Raw genomic sequence first — 17,681 nt, forward strand, 5'->3', positions numbered from 1 at the left:
GCTCCTCTCCGCTCCCGCTCTGTAAACAGCCGCTCCGCACTGCTCCCACTCCGTCAAAAGCCCCTCCTCTCTGCACCAACTACGTAAACAGCCGCTCCTCTCTGCTCCCCCTCTGCAAACAGCCGCTCCTCTCTGCTTCCACTCCGTCAACAGCCCCTCCTCTCTGCTCGCACTCTGGAACCAGCCGCTCATCTCTGCTGCAACTCTGTAACCAGCCGCTCCTCATTCTGTGCCTCTGTAACCAGCCGCTCTTCTCTGCTCCCACTCCATAAACAGCCGCTCCTCTCTGCTCCCACTCTGTAACCAGCCGCTCCTCTCTGCTGAAAATCTATAACCAGCCGCTCCTCTCTGCTCCCACTCTGTAACCAGCCGCTCCTCTCTACACCCACTCTGTAACCAGCCGCTCCTCTCTGATGCAACCCTATAACCAGCCGCTCCTCATTCGCTGCCTCTGTAAACAGCCGCTCCTCTCTGATCCCACTCTGTAACCTCCCGCTCCTTCTGCTCCCACTTTAGAAACAGCACCTCATCTCTGCTCCAACTCCGTAAACAGCCGCTCCTCTCAGCTCCCACTCTGTAAACAGCCGCTGCGCACTGCTCCCACTCCGTCAACAGCCCCTCCTCTCTTCTCCAACTACGTAAACAGCCGCTCCTCTCTGCTCCCACTCTGAACAGCCGCTCCTCTCTGCTCCCACTCCGTCAACAGCCCCTCCTCTCTGCTCCCACTCCGTCAACAGCCTCTCCTCTCTGCTCCAACTCTGTAACGAGCCGCTCATCTCTGCTGCAACTCTGTAACCAGCCGCTCCTCATTCTGTGCCTCTGTAACCAGCCTCTCCTCTCTGCTCCCACTCCATAAACAGCCCCTCCTCTCTTCTCCCACTCTGTAAACAGCCGCTCCTCTCTGCTCCCACTCCGTCAACAGCCTCTCCTCTCTGCTCCAACTCTGTAACCAGCCGCTCCTCTCTGCTGCAACTCTGAAACCAGCCGCTCCTCATTCTCTGCCTCCGTAAACAGCCGCTCCTCTCTGCTCCCGAACTGGAACAAGCCGCTGCACTCTGCTCCCACTCTGTAACGAGCCGCTCCTCTCTGCTCCCGCTCTGTAACGCCGCTCCTCTCTGCTCCCACTCTGTAACCAGCCGCTTCTCTATGCTACCACTTTGTAACAAGCCGCTCCTCTCTGCTCCCACTCTGTTACCAGCCGCTCGTCTCTGTTCCCGCTCTGTAACCAGCCGCTCCTCTCTACTCCCACCCTGTAACCAGCCGCTTCTCTATGCTACCAATCTGTATCCCGCCGCTCCTCTCTGCTCCCACTCTGTAACCAGCCGCTCCTCTCAGCTCCCACTCTGCAAACAGACGCTCCTCTCTGCTCCCGCTCCGTAAACAGCCACTCCTCTCTGCTGCCGCTCTGAAACAGCCACTCCTCTCTGCTCCCACTCTGTAACCAGCCGCTCCTCTCTGCTCCCACTCTGTAAACAGCCACTCCTCTCTGATCCCACTCTGTAAACAGCCTCTCCTCTCTGCTCCCACTCTGTAAACAGCCGCTCCTCTCTGCTCCCACTCTGTAACCAGCCCCTCCTCTCTGCTGCAACTCTGTAACGAGCCGCACCTCATTCTCTGCCTCTCTAAGCAGCCTCTCCTCTCTGCACCCACTCCGTAAACAGCGCCCCCTCTCTGCTCCCACTCTGTCAACAGCCGCTCCTCTCTGCTCCCATCCGTGAACAGCCGCTCCTCTCTGCTGCCAATCTGTAACGAGCCGCTCCTCTCTGCTCCCACTCGGTAAAAAGCCGCTTCTCTATGCTCCAACCCTATAAACAGCCGCTCCTCTCTACTGCCGCTCTGTAAACAGCCGCTCCGCACTGCTCCCACTCTGGAACCAGCCGCTCCTCTCTTCTCCCACTCTGTAACCAGCTGCTCCTCTCTGCTTCCACTCTGGAACCAGCCGCTCCTCTCTGCTCCGACTCTGTAACCAGCCGCTCCTCTCTGCTGCAAATCTATAACCAGCCGCTCCTCTCTGCTCCCACTCTGTAACCAGCCGCTCCTCTCTACACCCACTCTGTAACCAGCCGCTCCTCATTCTCTGCCTCTGTAATTAGCCGCTCCTCTCTGCTCCCACTCTGTAACCTGCCGCTCCTCTCTGCTCCCACTCTAGTAACAGCCGCTCCTCTCTGCTCCAACTCCATAAACAGCCGCTCCTCTCTGCTCCCACTCTAAACAGCCGCTCCTCTCTGCTCCCACTCCGTCAACAGCCTATCCTCTCTGCTCCCACCCTATAAACAGCCGCTCCTCTCTGCTCCAACTCCGTAAGCAGCCGCTCCTCTCTGCTCCCAATCTGTAAACAGCCGCTCCTCTCGACTCCCACTCCGTCAACAGCCCCTCCTCTCTGCTCCCACTCTGTAACCAGCCGCTCCTCTCTGCTACCACTCTGTAAACAGCCGCTCCTCTCTGCTCCCACTCCGTCAACAGCCCCTCCTCTCTGCTCCCACTCTGTAACCAGCCGCTCCTCTCTGCTCCCACTCAATAAACAGCTGCTCCTCTCTGCTCCAACTCCGTAAAGAGCCGCTTCTCTCAGCTCCCACTCTGTAAACAGCCGCTCCTCTCTGCTCCCGCTCCGTCAACAGCCCCTCCTCTCTGCTCCCACTCTGTAAATAGCCGCTCCTCTTTGCTCCCACTCTGGAACCAGCCGCTTCTCTCTGCTCCCACTCTGGAACCAGCCGCTCCTCTCTGCTCCCACTCTGGAACCAGCCGCTCCTCTCTGCTCACACTCTGGAAACAGCCGCTCCTCTCTGCTCCCACTCTGCAACCAGCCGCTCCTCTCTGCTCCCACTCTGTAACCAGCCGGTCCTCTCTGCTCCCACTCTGTAAACAGCCGCTCCTCTCTGCTCCCACTCCGTCACAGCCCCTCCTCTCTGCTCCCACTCTGTAACCAGCCGCTCATCTCTGCTGCAACTCTGTAACCAGCCGCTCCTCATTCTGTGCCTCTGTAACCAGCCGCTCCTCTCTGCTCCCACTCCATAAACAGCCCCTCCTCTCTGTTCCCACTCTGTAAACAGTAGCTCCTTTCTGCTCCCACTCTAACCAGCCGCTTCTCTCTGCTCCCACTCTGTAACCAGCCGCCCCTCTCTGCTCCCACTCTGTATCAACCGCTCCTCTCTGCTGCAACTCTGAAACCAGCCACTCCTCATTCTCTGCCTCTGTAAACAGCCGCTCCTCTATGCTCCCGAACTGGAACAAGCCGCTGCACTCTGCTCCCACACTGTAAGGAGCCGCTCCTCTCTGCTCCCGCTCTGTAACGCCGCTCCTCTCTGCTCCCACTCTGCAACGAGTCGCTTCTCTATGCTACCACTCTGTAACCAGCCGCTCCTCTCTGCTCCCATTCTGTTACCAGCCGCTCGTCTCTGTTCCCGCTCTGTAACCAGCCGCTCCTCTCAGCTCCAACTCTGTAATCAGCCGCTTCTCTATGCTCCCACTCTGTTACCAGCCGCTCGACCTTGCTGCAACTCTGTAACCAGCCGCTCCTCATTCACTGCCTCTGTAAACAGCCGCTCCTCTCTGCTCCCGCTTTGTAACCAGCCACTCCTCTCTGCTCCCGCTCTGTAACCAGCCGCTCCTCTCTGCTCCCACTCTGTAACCAGCCGCTCCTCTCCGCTCCCGCTCTGTAAGCAGCCGCTCCGCACTGCTCCCACTCCGTCAAAAGCCCCTCCTTCTGCTCCAACTACGTAAACAGCTGCTCCTCACTGCTCCCACTCTGCAAACAGCCGCTCCTCTCTGCTCCCACTCCGTCAACAGCCCCTCCTCTCTGCTCGCACTCTGGAACCAGCCGCTCATCTCTGCTGCAACTCTGTAACCAGCCGATCCTCATTCTGTGCCTCTGTAACCAGCCGCTCCTCTCTGCTCCCACTCCATAAACAGCCGCTCCTCTCGACTTCCGCTCTGTAAACAGCCGCTCCTCTGTGCTCCCACTCTGGAACCAGCCGCTCCTCTCTGCTCCAACTCCATAAACAGCCGCTCCTCTCTGCTCCCACTCTAAACAGCCGCTCCTCACTGTCCCCGCTCCGTCAACAGCCCCTCCTCTCTGCTCCCACTCTGTAACCAGCCGCTCCTCTCTGCTCCCACTCTGGAAACAGCCGCTCCTCTCTGCTCCCACTCCGTCAACAGCCTATCCTCTCTGCTCCCACCCTATAAACAGCCGCTCCTCTCTACTCCCACTCTGTAACCAGCCGCTCCTCTCTGCTACCACTCTGTAAACAGCCGCTCCTCTCTGCTCCCACTCCGTCAACAGCCCCTCCTCTCTGCTCCCACTCTGTAACCAGCCGCTCCTCTCTGCTGCAACTCTGAAACCAGCCGCTCCTCATTCTCTGCCTCCGTAAACAGCCGCTCCTCTCTGCTCCCGAACTGGAACAAGCCGCTGCACTCTGCTCCCACTCTGTAACCAGCCGCTCCTCTCTGCTCCCGCTCTGTAACGCCGCTCCTCTCTGCTCCCACTCTGTAACCAGCCGCTTCTCTATGCTACCAATCTGTAACCCGCCGCTCCTCTCTGCTCCCACTCTGTAACCAGCCGCTCCTCTCAGCTCCCACTCTGCAAACAGACGCTCCTCTCTGCTCCCGCTCAGTTAGCAGCCACTCCTCTCTGCTGCCGCTCTGAAACAGCCACTCCTCTCTGCTCCCACTCTGTAACCAGCCGCTCCTCTCTGCTCCCACTCTGTAAACAGCCACTCCTCTCTGATCCCACTCTGTAAACAGCCTCTCCTCTCTGCTCCCGCTCTGTAAACAGCCGCTCCTCTCTGCTCCCACTCTGTAACCAGCCCCTCCTCTCTGCTGCAACTCTGTAACGAGCCGCACCTCATTCTCTGCCTCTCTAAGCAGCCTCTCCTCTCTGCACCCACTCCGTAAACAGCGCCCCCTCTCTGCTCCCACTCTGTGAACAGCCGCTCCTCTCTGCTCCCACTCCGTGAACAGCCGCTCCTCTCTGCTGCCAATCTGTAACGAGCCGCTCCTCTCTGCTCCCACTCGGTAAAAAGCCGCTCCTGTATGCTCCAACCATATAAACAGCAGCTCCTCTCTACTCCCGCTCTGTAAACAGACGCTCCGCACTGCTCCCACTCTGGAACCAGCCGCTCCTCTCTTCTCCCACTCTGTAACCAGCTGCTCCTCTCTGCTTCCACTCTGGAACCAGCCGCTCCTCTCTGCTCCGACTCTGTAACCAGCTGCTCCTCTCTGCTGCAAATCTATAACCAGCCGCTCCTCTCTGCTCCCACTCTGTAACCAGCCGCTCCTCTCTACACCCACTCTGTAACCAGCCGCTCCTGATTCTCTGCCTCTGTAATTAGCCGCTCCTCCCTGCTCCCACTCTGTAACCTGCCGCTCCTCTCTGCTCCCACTCTAGTAACAGCCGCTCCTCTCTGCTCCAACTCCATAAACAGCCGCTCCTCTCTGCTCCCACTCTAAACAGCCGCTCCTCACTGTCGCCGCTCCGTCAACAGCCCCTCCTCTCTGCTCCCACTCTGTAACCAGCCGCTCCTCTCTGCTCCCACTCTGGAAACAGCCGCTCCTCTCTGCTCCCACTCCGTCAACAGCCTATCCTCTCTGCTCCCACCCTATAAACAGCCGCTCCTCTCTGCTCCAACTCCGTAAGCAGCCGCTCCTCTCTGCTCCCAATCTGTAAACAGCCGCTCCTCTCTGCTACCACTCTGTAAACAGCCGCTCCTCTCTGCTCCCACTCAAAAAACAGCTGCTCCTCTCTGCTCCAACTCCGTAAACAGCCGCTCCTCTCAGCTCCCACTCTGTAAACAGCCGCTCCTCTCTGCTCCCGCTCCGTCAACAGCCCCTCCTCTCTGCTCCCACTCTGTAAATAGCCGCTCCTCTCTGCTCCCACTCTGGAACGAGCCGCTCCTCTCTGCTCCCACTCTGTAACCAGCCGCTCCTCTCTGCTCCCACTCTGTAAACAGCGGCTCCTCTCTGCTCCCACTCCGTAAACAGCCCCTCCTCTCTGCTCCCACTCTGTAACCAGCCGCTCCTCTCTGCTCCCACTCTGTAACCAGCCGCTCCTCTCTGCTCCCACTCTGTAAACAGCCGCTCCTCTCTGCACCCACTCTGTAACCAGCCGCTCCTCTCTGCTCCCAATCTGGAACCAGCCGCTCCTCTCTGCTCCCATTCTGGAACCAGCCGCTCCTCTCTGCTCCCACTCTGGAACCAGCCGCTCCTCTCTGCTCCCACTCTGGAACCAGCCGCTCCACTCTGCTCCCACTCTGTAACCAGCCGCTCCTCTCTGCTCCCAATGTGGAAGCAGCCGATCCTCTCTGCTGCCACTCTGTAACAAGCCTCTCCTCTCTGCTGCAACTCTATAACCAGCAGCTCCTCATTCTCTGCCTCAGTAACCAGCCGCTCCTCTCTGCTCCCGCTCTGTAAACAGCCGCTTCTCTCTGCTCCCACTCTGGAACCAGCCGCTCCTCTCTGCTCCCACTCTGGAACCAGCCGCTCCTCTCTGCTCCCACTCTGGAACCAGCCGCTCCTCTCTGCTCCCACTCTGAAATTAGCCGCTCCTATCTGCTCCCACTCTGTAAACAGCCGCTCCTCTCTGCTCCCGCTCCATCAACAGCCCCTCCTCTCTGCTCGAACTCTGTAAACAGCCGTTCCTCTCTGCTCCCACTCCGTAGCCAGCCGCTCCTCTCTGCTCCCACTCTGTAAACAGCCGTTCCTCTGTGCTCCCACTCTGTAAATATCCGCTCCTCTCTACTCCCACTCTGGAACCAGCCGCTCCTCTCTGCTCCCACTCTGGAAACAGCCGTTCCTCTCTGCTCCCACTCTGCAACCAGCCGCTCCTCTCTGCTCCCACTCTGGAACGAGCCGCACCTCTTTGCTCCCACTGTGGACCTAGCCGCTCCTCTCTGCTCCCACTCTGCAACCAGCCGCTCCTCTCTGCTCCCACTCTGGATCGAGCCGCTCCTCTCTGCTCCCACTCCGTCATCAGCCCCTCCTCTCTGCTCCAACTCTGAAAACAGCCGTTCCTCTCTGCTCCCACTCTTTAGCCAGCCGCTCCTCTCTGCTCCCACTCTGCAACCAGCCGCTCCTCTCTGCTCCCACTCTGGAACGAGCCGCACCTCTTTGCTCCCACTGTGGACCTAGCCGCTCCTCTCTGCTCCCACTCTGCAACCAGCCGCTCCTCTCTGCTTCCACTCTGGATCGAGCCGCTCCTCTCTGCTCCCACTCCGTCATCAGCCGCTCCTCTCTGCTCCAACTCTGAAAACAGCCGTTCCTCTCTGCTCCCACTCCTTAGCCAGCCGCTCCTCTCTGCTCCCACTCTGTAAACAGCCGTTTCTCTCTGCTCCCACTCTGCAAATAGCCGCTTCTCTCTGCTCCCACTCTGGAACCAGCCGCTCCTCTCTGCTTCCACTCTGGAAACAGCCGCTCCTCTCTGCTCCCACTCTGCAACCAGCCGCTCCTCTCTGCTCCCATTCTGGATCGAGCCGCTCCTCTCTGCTCCCACTCTGTAACCAGCCGCTCCTCTCTGCTCCCACTCTGTAAACAGCGGCTCCTCTCTGCTCCCACTCCGTCAACAGCCCCTCCTCTCTGCTCCCACTCTGTAACCAGCCGCTCCTATCTGCTCCCACGCTGTAACCAGCCGCTCCTCTCTTCTCACACTCTGTAAACAGCCGCTCCTCTCTGCTCCCACTCTGTAACCAGCCTCTCCTCTCTGCTCCCACTCTGGAACCAGCCGCTCCTCTCTGCTCCCACTCTGGAACCAGCCGCTCCTCTCTGCTCCCACTCTGAACCAGCCGCTCCTCTCTGCTCCCACTCTGGAACCAGCCGCTCCTCTCTGCTCCCACTCTGTAACAAGCCTCTCCTCTCTGCTGCAACTCTATAATCAGCCGCTCCTCATTCTGTGCATCAGTAACCAACCGCTCCTCTCTGCTCCCGCTCTGTAAACAGCCGCTTCTCTCTGCTCCCAATCTGGAACCAGCCGCTCCTCTCTGCTCCCAATCTGTAAACAGCGGCTCCTCTCTGCTCCCACTCCGTAGTAAGCCGCTCCTCTCTGCTCCCACTCTGTAAACAGCCGTTCCTCTCTGCTCCCACTCGGTAAATAGCCGCTCCTCTCTGCTCCCACTCTGTAACCAGCCGCTCCTCTCTGCTCCCACTCTGGAACCAGCCACTCCTCTCTGCTCCCACTCTGGAAACAGCCGCTCCTCTCTGCTCCCGCTCCGTCAACAGCCCCTCCTCTCTGCTCCCACTCTGTAAATAGCCGCTCCTCTCTGCTCCCACTCTGGAACCAGCCGCTTCTCTCTGCTCCCACTCTGGAACCAGCCGCTCCTCTCTGCTCCCACTCTGGAAACAGCCGCTCCTCTCTGCTCCCAATCTGCAACCAGCCGCTTCTCTCTGCTCCCACTCTGGAACGAGCCGCTCCTCTCTGCTCCCACTCTGTAACCAGCCGCTCCTCTCTGCTCCCGCTCCGTCAACAGCCCCTCCTCTCTGCTCCCACTCTGTAAATAGCCGCTGCTCTCTGCTCCCACTCTGGAACCAGCCGCTTCTCTCTGCTCCCACTATGGAACCAGCCGCTCCTCTCTGCTCCCACTCTGGAAACAGCCGTTCCTCTCTGCTCCCACTCTGCAACCAGCCGCTCCTCTCTGCTCCCACTCTGGAACGAGCCGCACCTCTTTGCTCCCACTGTGGACCTAGCCGCTCCTCTCTGCTCCCACTCTGCAACCAGCCGCTCCTCTCTGCTCCCACTCTGGATCGAGCCGCTCCTCTCTGCTCCCACTCCGTTATCAGCCCCTCCTCTCTGCTCCAACTCTGTAAACAGCCGTTCCTCTCTGCTCCCACTCCTTAGCCAGCCGCTCCTCTCTGCTCCCACTCTGTAAACAGCCGTTCCTCTCTGCTCCCACTCTGTAAATAGCCGCTCCTCTCTGCTCCCACTCTGGAACCAGCCGCTTCTTTCTGCTCCCACTCTGGAACCAGCCGCTCCTCTCTGCTCCCACTCTGGAAACAGCCGCTCCTCTCTGCTCCCACTCTGCAACCAGCCGCTCCTCTCTGCTCCCACTCTGGATCGAGCCGCTCCTCTCTGCTCCCACTTTGTAACCAGCCTCTCCTCTCTGCTCCCACTCTGTAAACAGCGGCTCCTCTCTGCTCCCACTCCGTCAACAGCCCCTCCTCTCTGCTCCCACTCTGTAACCAGCCGCTCCTATCTGCTCCCACGCTGTAACCAGCCGCTCCTCTCTTCTCACACTCTGTAAACAGCCGCTCCTCTCTGCTCCCACTTTGTAACCAGCCTCTCCTCTCTGCTCCCACTCTGGAACCAGCCGCTCCTCTCTGCTCCCACTCTGGAACCAGCCGCTCCTCTCTGCTCCCACTCTGGAACCAGCCGCTCCTCTCTGCTCCCACTCTGGAACCAGCCGCTCCACTCTGCTCCCACTCTGTAACCAGCCGCTCCTCTCTGCTCCCAATCTGGAAGCAGCCGCTCCTCTCTGCTACCACTCTGTAACAAGCCTCTCCTCTCTGCTGCAACTCTATAATCAGCCGCTCCTCATTCTCTGCCTCAGTAACCAATCGCTCCTCTCTGCTCCCGCTCTGTAAACAGCCGCTTCTGTCTGCTCCCACTCTCGAACCAGGCGCTACTCTCTGCTCCCACTCTGGAACCAGCCGCTCCTCTCTGCTCCCAATCTGGAACCAGCCGCTCCTCTCTGCTCCCAATCTGGATCTAGCCGCTCCTATCTGCTCCCACTCTGTAAACAGCGGCTCCTCTCTGCTCCCACTCCGTCAACAGCCCCTCCGCTCTGCTCCAACTCTGTAAACAGCCTTTCCTCTCTGCTCCCACTCCGTAGCAAGCCGCTCCTCTCTGCTCCCACTCTGTAAACAGCCGTTCCTCTCTGCTCCCACTCTGTAAATAGCCGCTCCTCTCTGCTCCCACTCTGGAACCAGCCACTCCTCTCTGCTCCCACTCTGGAAACAGCCGCTGCTCTCTGCTCCCATTCTGCAACCAGCCGCTCCTCTCTGCTCCCACTCTGGAACCAGCCGCTCCTCTCTGCTCCCACTCGGTCAACAGCCCCTCCTCTCTGCTCCCACTCTGTAACCAGCCGCTCCTCTCTGCTCCCACTCTGAAACCAGCAGCTCATCACAGCTGCAACTCAGTAACCAGCCGCTCATCATTCTAAGCTTCGGTAACCAGCCGCTCCTCTCTGCTCCCACTCCGTAACCAGCCGCTCCTCTCTGCTCCCACTCTGTAAACAGCCGTTCCTCTCTGCTCCCACTCTGTAAATCGCCGCACCTCTCGGCTCCCGCTCTGGAATCAGCCGCTCCTCTCTGCTCCCATTCTGGAACCAGTCGCTCCACTCTGCTCCCACTCTGTAACCAGCCGCTCCTCTCTGCTCCCAATCTGGAAGCAGCCGCTCCTCTCTGCTCCCACTCTGTAACAAGCCTCTCCTCTCTGCTGCAACTCTATAACCAGCCGCTTCGAATTCTCTGCCTCAGTAACCAGCCGCTCCTCTCTGCTCCCGCTCTGCAAACAGCCGCTTCTCTCTGCTCCCACTCTCGAACCAGCCGCTCCTCTCTGCTCCCACTCTGGAACCAGCCGCTCCTCTCTACTCCCAATCTGGAACCAGCCGCTCCTCTCTGCTCCCACTCTGGAACTAGCCGCTCCTATCTGCTCCCACTCTGTAAACAGCGGCTCCTCTCTGCACCCACTCCGTCAACAGCCCCTCCTCTCTGCTCCAACTCTGTAAACAGCCGTTCCTCTCTGCTCCCACTCCTTAGCCAGCCGCTCCTCTCTGCTCCCAATCTGTAAACAGCCGTTCCTCTCTGCTCCCACTCTGTAAATAGCCGCTCCTCTCTGCTCCCACTCTGGGACCAGCCGCTTCTCTCTGCTCCCACTCTGGAACCAGCCGCTCCTCTCTGCTCCCACTCTGGAAACAGCCGCTCCTCTCTGCTCCCACTCTGCAACCAGCCGCTCCTCTCTGCTCCCACTCTGGATCGAGCCGCTCCTCTCTGCTCCCACACTGTAACCAGCCGCTCCTCTCTGCTCCCACTCTGTAAACAGCGGCTCCTCTCTGCTCCCACTCCGTCAACAGCCACTCCTCTCTGCTCCCACTCTGTAACCAGCCGCTCCTATCTGCTCCCACGCTGTAACCAGCCGCTCCTGTCTTCTCACACTCTGTAAACAGCCGCTCCTCTCTGCTCCCACTCTGTAACCAGCCTCTCCTCTCTGCTCCCACTCTGGAAACAGCCGCTCCTCTCTGCTCCCAGTCTGGAGCCAGCCGCTCCTCTCTGCTCCCACTCGGTAACCAGCCGCTCCTCTCTGCTCCCAATCTGGAAGCAGCCGCTCCTCTCTGCTCCCACTCTGTAACAAGCCTCTCCTCTCTGCTGCAACTCTATAACCAGCCGCTCCTCATTCTCTGCCTCAGTAACCAACCGCTCCTCTCTGCTCCCGCTCTGTAAACAGCTGCGTCTCTCTGCTCCCACTCTCGAACCAGCCGCTACTCTCTGCTCCCACTCTGGAACCAGCCGCTCCTCTCTGCTCCCACTCTGGAAGCAGCCGCTTCTCTCTGCTCCCACTCTGGAACCAGCCACTCCTCTCTGCTCCCACTCTGGAAACAGCCGTTCCTCTCTGCTCCCACTCTGCAACCAGCCGCTCCTCTCTGCTCCCACTCTGGAACGAGCCGCACCTCTTTGCTCCCACTGTGGACCTAGCCGCTCCTCTCTGCTCCCACTCTGCAACCAGCCGCTCCTCTCTGCTCCCACTCTGGATCGAGCCGCTCCTCTCTGCTCCCACTCCGTCATCAGCCCCTCCTCTCTGCTCCAACTCTGAAAACAGCCGTTCCTCTCTGCTCCCACTCCTTAGCCAGCCGCTCCTCTCTGCTCCACTCTGCAACCAGCCGCTCCTCTCTGCTCCCACTCTGGAACGAGCCGCACCTCTTTGCTCCCACTGTGGACCTAGCCGCTCCTCTCTGCTCCCACTCTGCAACCAGCCGCTCCTCTCTGCTCCCACTCTGGATCGAGCCGCTCCTCTCTGCTCCCACTCCGCCATCAGCCCCTCCTCTCTGCTCCAACTCTGAAAACAGCCGTTCTTCTCTGCTCCCACTCCTTAGCCAGCCGCTCCTCTCTGCTCCCACTCTGTAAACAGCCGTTTCTCTCTGCTCCCACTCTGTAAATAGCCGCTTCTCTCTGCTCCCACTCTGGAACCAGCCGCTCCTCTCTGCTTCCACTCTGGAAACAGCCGCTCCTCTCTGCTCCCACTCTGCAACCAGCCGCTCCTCTCTGCTCCCATTCTGGATCGAGCCGCTCCTCTCTGCTCCCACTCTGTAACCAGCCGCTCCTCTCTGCTCCCACTCTGTAAACAGCGGCTCCTCTCTACTCCCACTCCGTCAACAGCCCCTCCTCTCTGCTCCCACTCTGTAACCAGCCGCTCCTATCTGCTCCCACGCTGTAACCAGCCGCTCCTCTCTTCTCACACTCTGTAAACAGCCGCTCCTCTCTGCTCCCACTCTGTAACCAGCCTCTCCTCTCTGCTCCCACTCTGGAACCAGCCGCTCCTCTCTGCTCCCACTCTGGAACCAGCCGCTCCTCTCTGCTCCCACTCTGAACCAGCCGCTCCTCTCTGCTCCCACTCTGGAACCAGCCGCTCCTCTCTGATCCCACTCTGTAACAAGCCTCTCCTCTCTGCTGCAACTCTATAATCAGCCGCTCCTCATTCTGTGCCTCAGTAACCAACCGCTCCTCTCTGCTCCCGCTCTGTAAACAGCCGCTTCTCTCTGCTCTCAATCTGGAACCAGCCGCTCCTCTCTGCTCCCAATCTGTAAACAGCGGCTCCTCTCTGCTCCCACTCCGTAGCAAGCCGCTCCTCTCTGCTCCCACTCTGTAAACAGCCGTTCCTCTCTGCTCCCACTCGGTAAATAGCCGCTCCTCTCTGCTCCCACTCTGGAACCAGCCACTCCTCTCTGCTCCCACTCTGGAAACAGCCGCTCCTCTCTGCTCCCGCTCCGTCAACAGCCCCTCCTCTCTGCTCCCACTCTGTAAATAGCCGCTCCTCTCTGCTCCCACTCTGGAACCAGCCGCTTCTCTCTGCTCCCACTCTGGAACCAGCCGCTCCTCTCTGCTCCCACTCTGGAAACAGCCGCTCCTCTCTGCTCCCAATCTGCAACCAGCCGCTTCTCTCTGCTCCCACTCTGGAACGAGCCGCTCCTCTCTGCTCCCACTCTGTAACCAGCCGCTCCTCTCTGCTCCCGCTCCGTCAACAGCCCCTCCTCTCTGCTCCCACTCTGTAAATAGCCGCTGCTCTCTGCTCCCACTCTGGAACCAGCCGCTTCTCTCTGCTCCCACTATGGAACCAGCCGCTCCACTCTGCTCCCACTCTGGAAACAGCCGTTCCTCTCTGCTCCCACTCTGCAACCAGCCGCTCCTCTCTGCTCCCACTCTGGAACGAGCCGCACCTCTTTGCTCCCACTGTGGACCTAGCCGCTCCTCTCTGCTCCCACTCTGCAACCAGCCGCTCCTCTCTGCTCCCACTCTGGATCGAGCCGCTCCTCTCTGCTCCCACTCCGTCATCAGCCCCTCCTCTCTGCTCCAACTCTGTAAACAGCCGTTCCTCTCTGCTCCCACTCCTTAGCCAGCCGCTCCTCTCTGCTCCCACTCTGTAAACAGCCGTTCCTCTCTGCTCCCACTCTGTAAATAGCCGCTCCTCTCTGCTCCCACTCTGGAACCAGCCGCTTCTTTCTGCTCCCACTCTGGAACCAGCCGCTCCTCTCTGCTCCCACTCTGTAACCAGCCGCTCCTCTCTGCTCCCACTCTGCAACCAGCCGCTCCTCTCTGCTCCCACTCTGGATCGAGCCGCTCCTCTCTGCTCCCACTCCGTCATCAGCCCCTCCTCTCTGCTCCAACTCTGTAAACAGCCGTTCCTCTCTGCTCCCACTCCTTAGCCAGCCGCTCCTCTCTTCTCACACTCTTTAAACAGCCGCTCCTCTCTGCTCCCACTCTGTAACCAGCCTCTCCTCTCTGCTCCCACTCTGGAACCAGCCGCTCCTCTCTGCTCCCACTCTGGAACCAGCCGCTCCTCTCTGCTCCCACTCTGGAACCAGCCGCTCCTCTCTGCTCCCACTCTGGAACCAGCCGCTCCACTCTGCTCCCACTATGTAACCAGGCGCTCCTCTCTGCTCCCAATCTGGAAGCAGCCGCTCCTCTCTGCTACCACTCTGTAACAAGCCTCTCCTCTCTGCTGCAACTCTATAATCAGCCGCTCCTCATTCTCTGCCTCAGTAACCAATCGCTCCTCTCTGCTCCCGCTCTGTAAACAGCCGCTTCTGTCTGCTCCCACTCTCGAATCAGGCGCTACTCTCTGCTCCCACTCTGGAACCAGCCGCTCCTCTCTGCTCCCAATCTGGAACCAGCCACTCCTCTCTGCTCCCAATCTGGATCTAGCCGCTCCTATCTGCTCCCACTCTGTAAACAGCGGCTCCTCTCTGCTCCCACTCCGTCAACAGCCCCTCCGCTCTGCTCCAACTCTGTAAACAGCCTTTCCTCTCTGCTCCCACTCCGTAGCAAGCCGCTCCTCTCTGCTCCCACTCTGTAAACAGCCGTTCCTCTCTGCTCCCACTCTGTAAATAGCCGCTCCTCTCTGCTCCCACTCTGGAACCAGCCACTCCTCTCTGCTCCCACTCTGGAAACAGCCGCTGCTCTCTGCTCCCATTCTGCAACCAGCCGCTCCTCTCTGCTCCCACTCTGGAACCAGCCGCTCCTCTCTGCTCCCACTCGGTCAACAGCCCCTCCTCTCTGCTCCCACTCTGTAACCAGCCGCTCCTCTCTGCTCCCACTCTGAAACCAGCAGCTCATCATTCTAAGCTTCTGTAACCAGCCGCTCCTCTCTGCTCCCACTCCGTAACCAGCCGCTCCTCTCTGCTCCCACTCTGTAAACAGCCGTTCCTCTCTGCTCCCACTCTGTAAATCGCCGCACCTCTCGGCTCCCGCTCTGGAATCAGCCGCTCCTCTCTGCTCCCATTCTGGAACCAGCCGCTCCACTCTGCACCCACTCTGTAACCAGCCGCTCCTCTCTGCTCCCAATCTGGAAGCAGCCGCTCCTCTCTGCTCCCACTCTGTAACAAGCCTCTCCTCTCTGCTGCAACTCTATAACCAGCCGCTTCGAATTCTCTGCCTCAGTAACCAGCCGCTCCTCTCTGCTCCCGCTCTGCAAACAGCCGCTTCTCTCTGCTCCCACTCTCGAACCAGCCGCTCCTCTCTGCTCCCACTCTGGAACCAGCCGCTCCTCTCTACTCCCAATCTGGAACCAGCCGCTCCTCTCTGCTCCCACTCTGGAACTAGCCGCTCCTATCTGCTCCCACTCTGTAAACAGCGGCTCCTCTCTGCACCCACTCCGTCAACAGCCCCTCCTCTCTGCTCCAACTCTGTAAACAGCCGTTCCTCTCTGCTCCCACTCCTTAGCCAGCCGCTCCTCTCTGTTCCCAATCTGTAAACAGCCGTTCCTCTCTGCTCCCACTCTGTAAATAGCCGCTCCTCTCTGCTCCCACTCTGGGACCAGCCGCTTCTCTCTGCTCCCACTCTGGAACCAGCCGCTCCTCTCTGCTCCCACTCTGGAAACAGCCGCTCCTCTCTGCTCCCACTCTGCAACCAGCCGCTCCTCTCTGCTCCCACTCTGGATCGAGCCGCTCCTCTCTGCTCCCACTCTGTAACCAGCCGCTCCTCTCTGCTCCCACTCTGTAAACAGCGGCTCCTCTCTGCTCCCACTCCGTCAACAGCCACTCCGCTCTGCTCCCACTCTGTAACCAGCCGCTCCTATCTGCTCCCACGCTGTAACCAGCCGCTCCTGTCTTCTCACACTCTGTAAACAGCCGCTCCTCTCTGCTCCCACTCTGTAACCAGCCTCTCCTCTCTGCTCCCACTCTGGAAACAGCCGCTCCTCTCTGCTCCCAGTCTGGAGCCAGCCGCTCCTCTCTGCTCCCACTCGGTAACCAGCCGCTCCTCTCTGCTCCCAATCTGGAAGCAGCCGCTCCTCTCTGCTCCCACTCTGTAACAAGCCTCTCCTCTCTGCTGCAACTCTATAACCAGCCGCTCCTCATTCTCTGCCTCAGTAACCAACCGCTCCTCTCTGCTCCCGCTCTGTAAACAGCTGCGTCTCTCTGCTCCCACTCTCGAACCAGCCGCTACTCTCTGCTCCCACTCTGGAACCAGCCGCTCCTCTCTGCTCCCACTCTGGAAGCAGCCGCTTCTCTCTGCTCCCACTCTGGAACCAGCCACTCCTCTCTGCTCCCATTCTGGAAACAGCCGCTCCTCTCTGCTCCCACTCCGTAACCAGCCGCTCCTCTCTGCTCCCACTCTGTAAACAGCCGTTCCTCTCTGCTCCCACTCTGTAAATCGCCGCACCTCTCGGCTCCCGCTCTGGAATCAGCCGCTCCTCTCTGCTCCAATTCTAGAACCAGCCGCTCCACTCTGCTCCCACTCTGTAACCAGCCGCTCCTCTCTGCACCCAATCTGGAAGCAGCCGCTCCTCTCTGCTCCCACTCTGTAACATGCCTCTCCTCTCTGCTGCAACTCTATAACCAGCCGCTCCTCATTCTCTGCCTCAGTAACCAGCCGCTCCTCTCTGCTCCCGCTCTGTAAACAGCCGCTTCTCTCTGCTCCCACTGTGGAACCAGCCGCTCCTCTCAGCTCCCACTCTGGAACCAGCCGCTTCTCTCTACTCCCAATCTGGAACCAGCCGCTCCTCTCTGCTCCCACTCTGGAACTAGCCGCTCCTATCTGCTCCCACTCTGTAAACAGCGGCTCCTCTCTGCTCCCACTCCTTAGCCAGCCGCTCCTCTCTGCTCCCAATCTGTAAACAGCCGTTCCTCTCTGCTCCCACTCTGTAAATAGCCGCTCCTCTCTGCTCCAACTCTGGAACCAGCCGCTTCTCTCTGCTCCCACTGTGGAACCAGCCGCTCCTCTCTGCTCCCACTCTGGAAACAGCCGCTCCTGTCTGCTCCCACTCTGCAACCAGCCGCTCCTCTCTGCTCCCACTCTGGAACGAGCCGCTCCTCTCTGCTCCCACTCTGTAAACAGCCGTTCCTCTCTGCTCCCACTCTGTAAATAGCCGCTCCTCTCTGCTCCAACTCTGGAACCAGCCGCTTCTCTCTGCTCCCACTGTGGAACCAGCCGCTCCTCTCTGCTCCCACTCTGGAAACAGCCGCTCCTGTCTGCTCCCAATCTGCAACCAGCCGCTCCTCTCTGCTCCCACTCTGGAACCAGCCGCTCCTCTCTGCTCCCACTCTGGAACCAGCCGCTCCTCTCTGCTCCCACTCTGTAACCAGCCGCTCCTCTCTGCTCCCACTCTGTAACAAGCCTCTCTTCTCTGCTGCAACTCTATAACCAGCCGCTCCTCATTCCCTGCCTCAGTAACCAGCAGCTCCTCTCTGCTCCCGCTCTGTAAACAGCCGCTTCTCTCTGCTCCCACTCTCGAACCAGCCGCTCCTCTCTGCTCCCACTCTGGAACCAGCCACTCCTCTCTGCTCCCAATCTGGAACCAGCCGCTCCTCTCTGCTCCCAATCTGGAACTAGCCGCTCCTATCTGCTCCCACTCTGTAACCAGCGGCTCCTCTCTGCTCCCACTCCGTCAACAGCCCCTCCGCTCTGCTCCAACTCTGTAAACAGCCGTTCCTCTCTGCTCCCACTCCGTAGCCAGCCGCTCCTCTTTGCTCCCATCTGTAAACAGCCGT

Source organism: Pristiophorus japonicus, unplaced genomic scaffold (genome assembly GCF_044704955.1).
Source record: "Pristiophorus japonicus isolate sPriJap1 unplaced genomic scaffold, sPriJap1.hap1 HAP1_SCAFFOLD_107, whole genome shotgun sequence".
In the NCBI taxonomy this organism is placed as follows: domain Eukaryota; kingdom Metazoa; phylum Chordata; class Chondrichthyes; family Pristiophoridae; genus Pristiophorus; species Pristiophorus japonicus.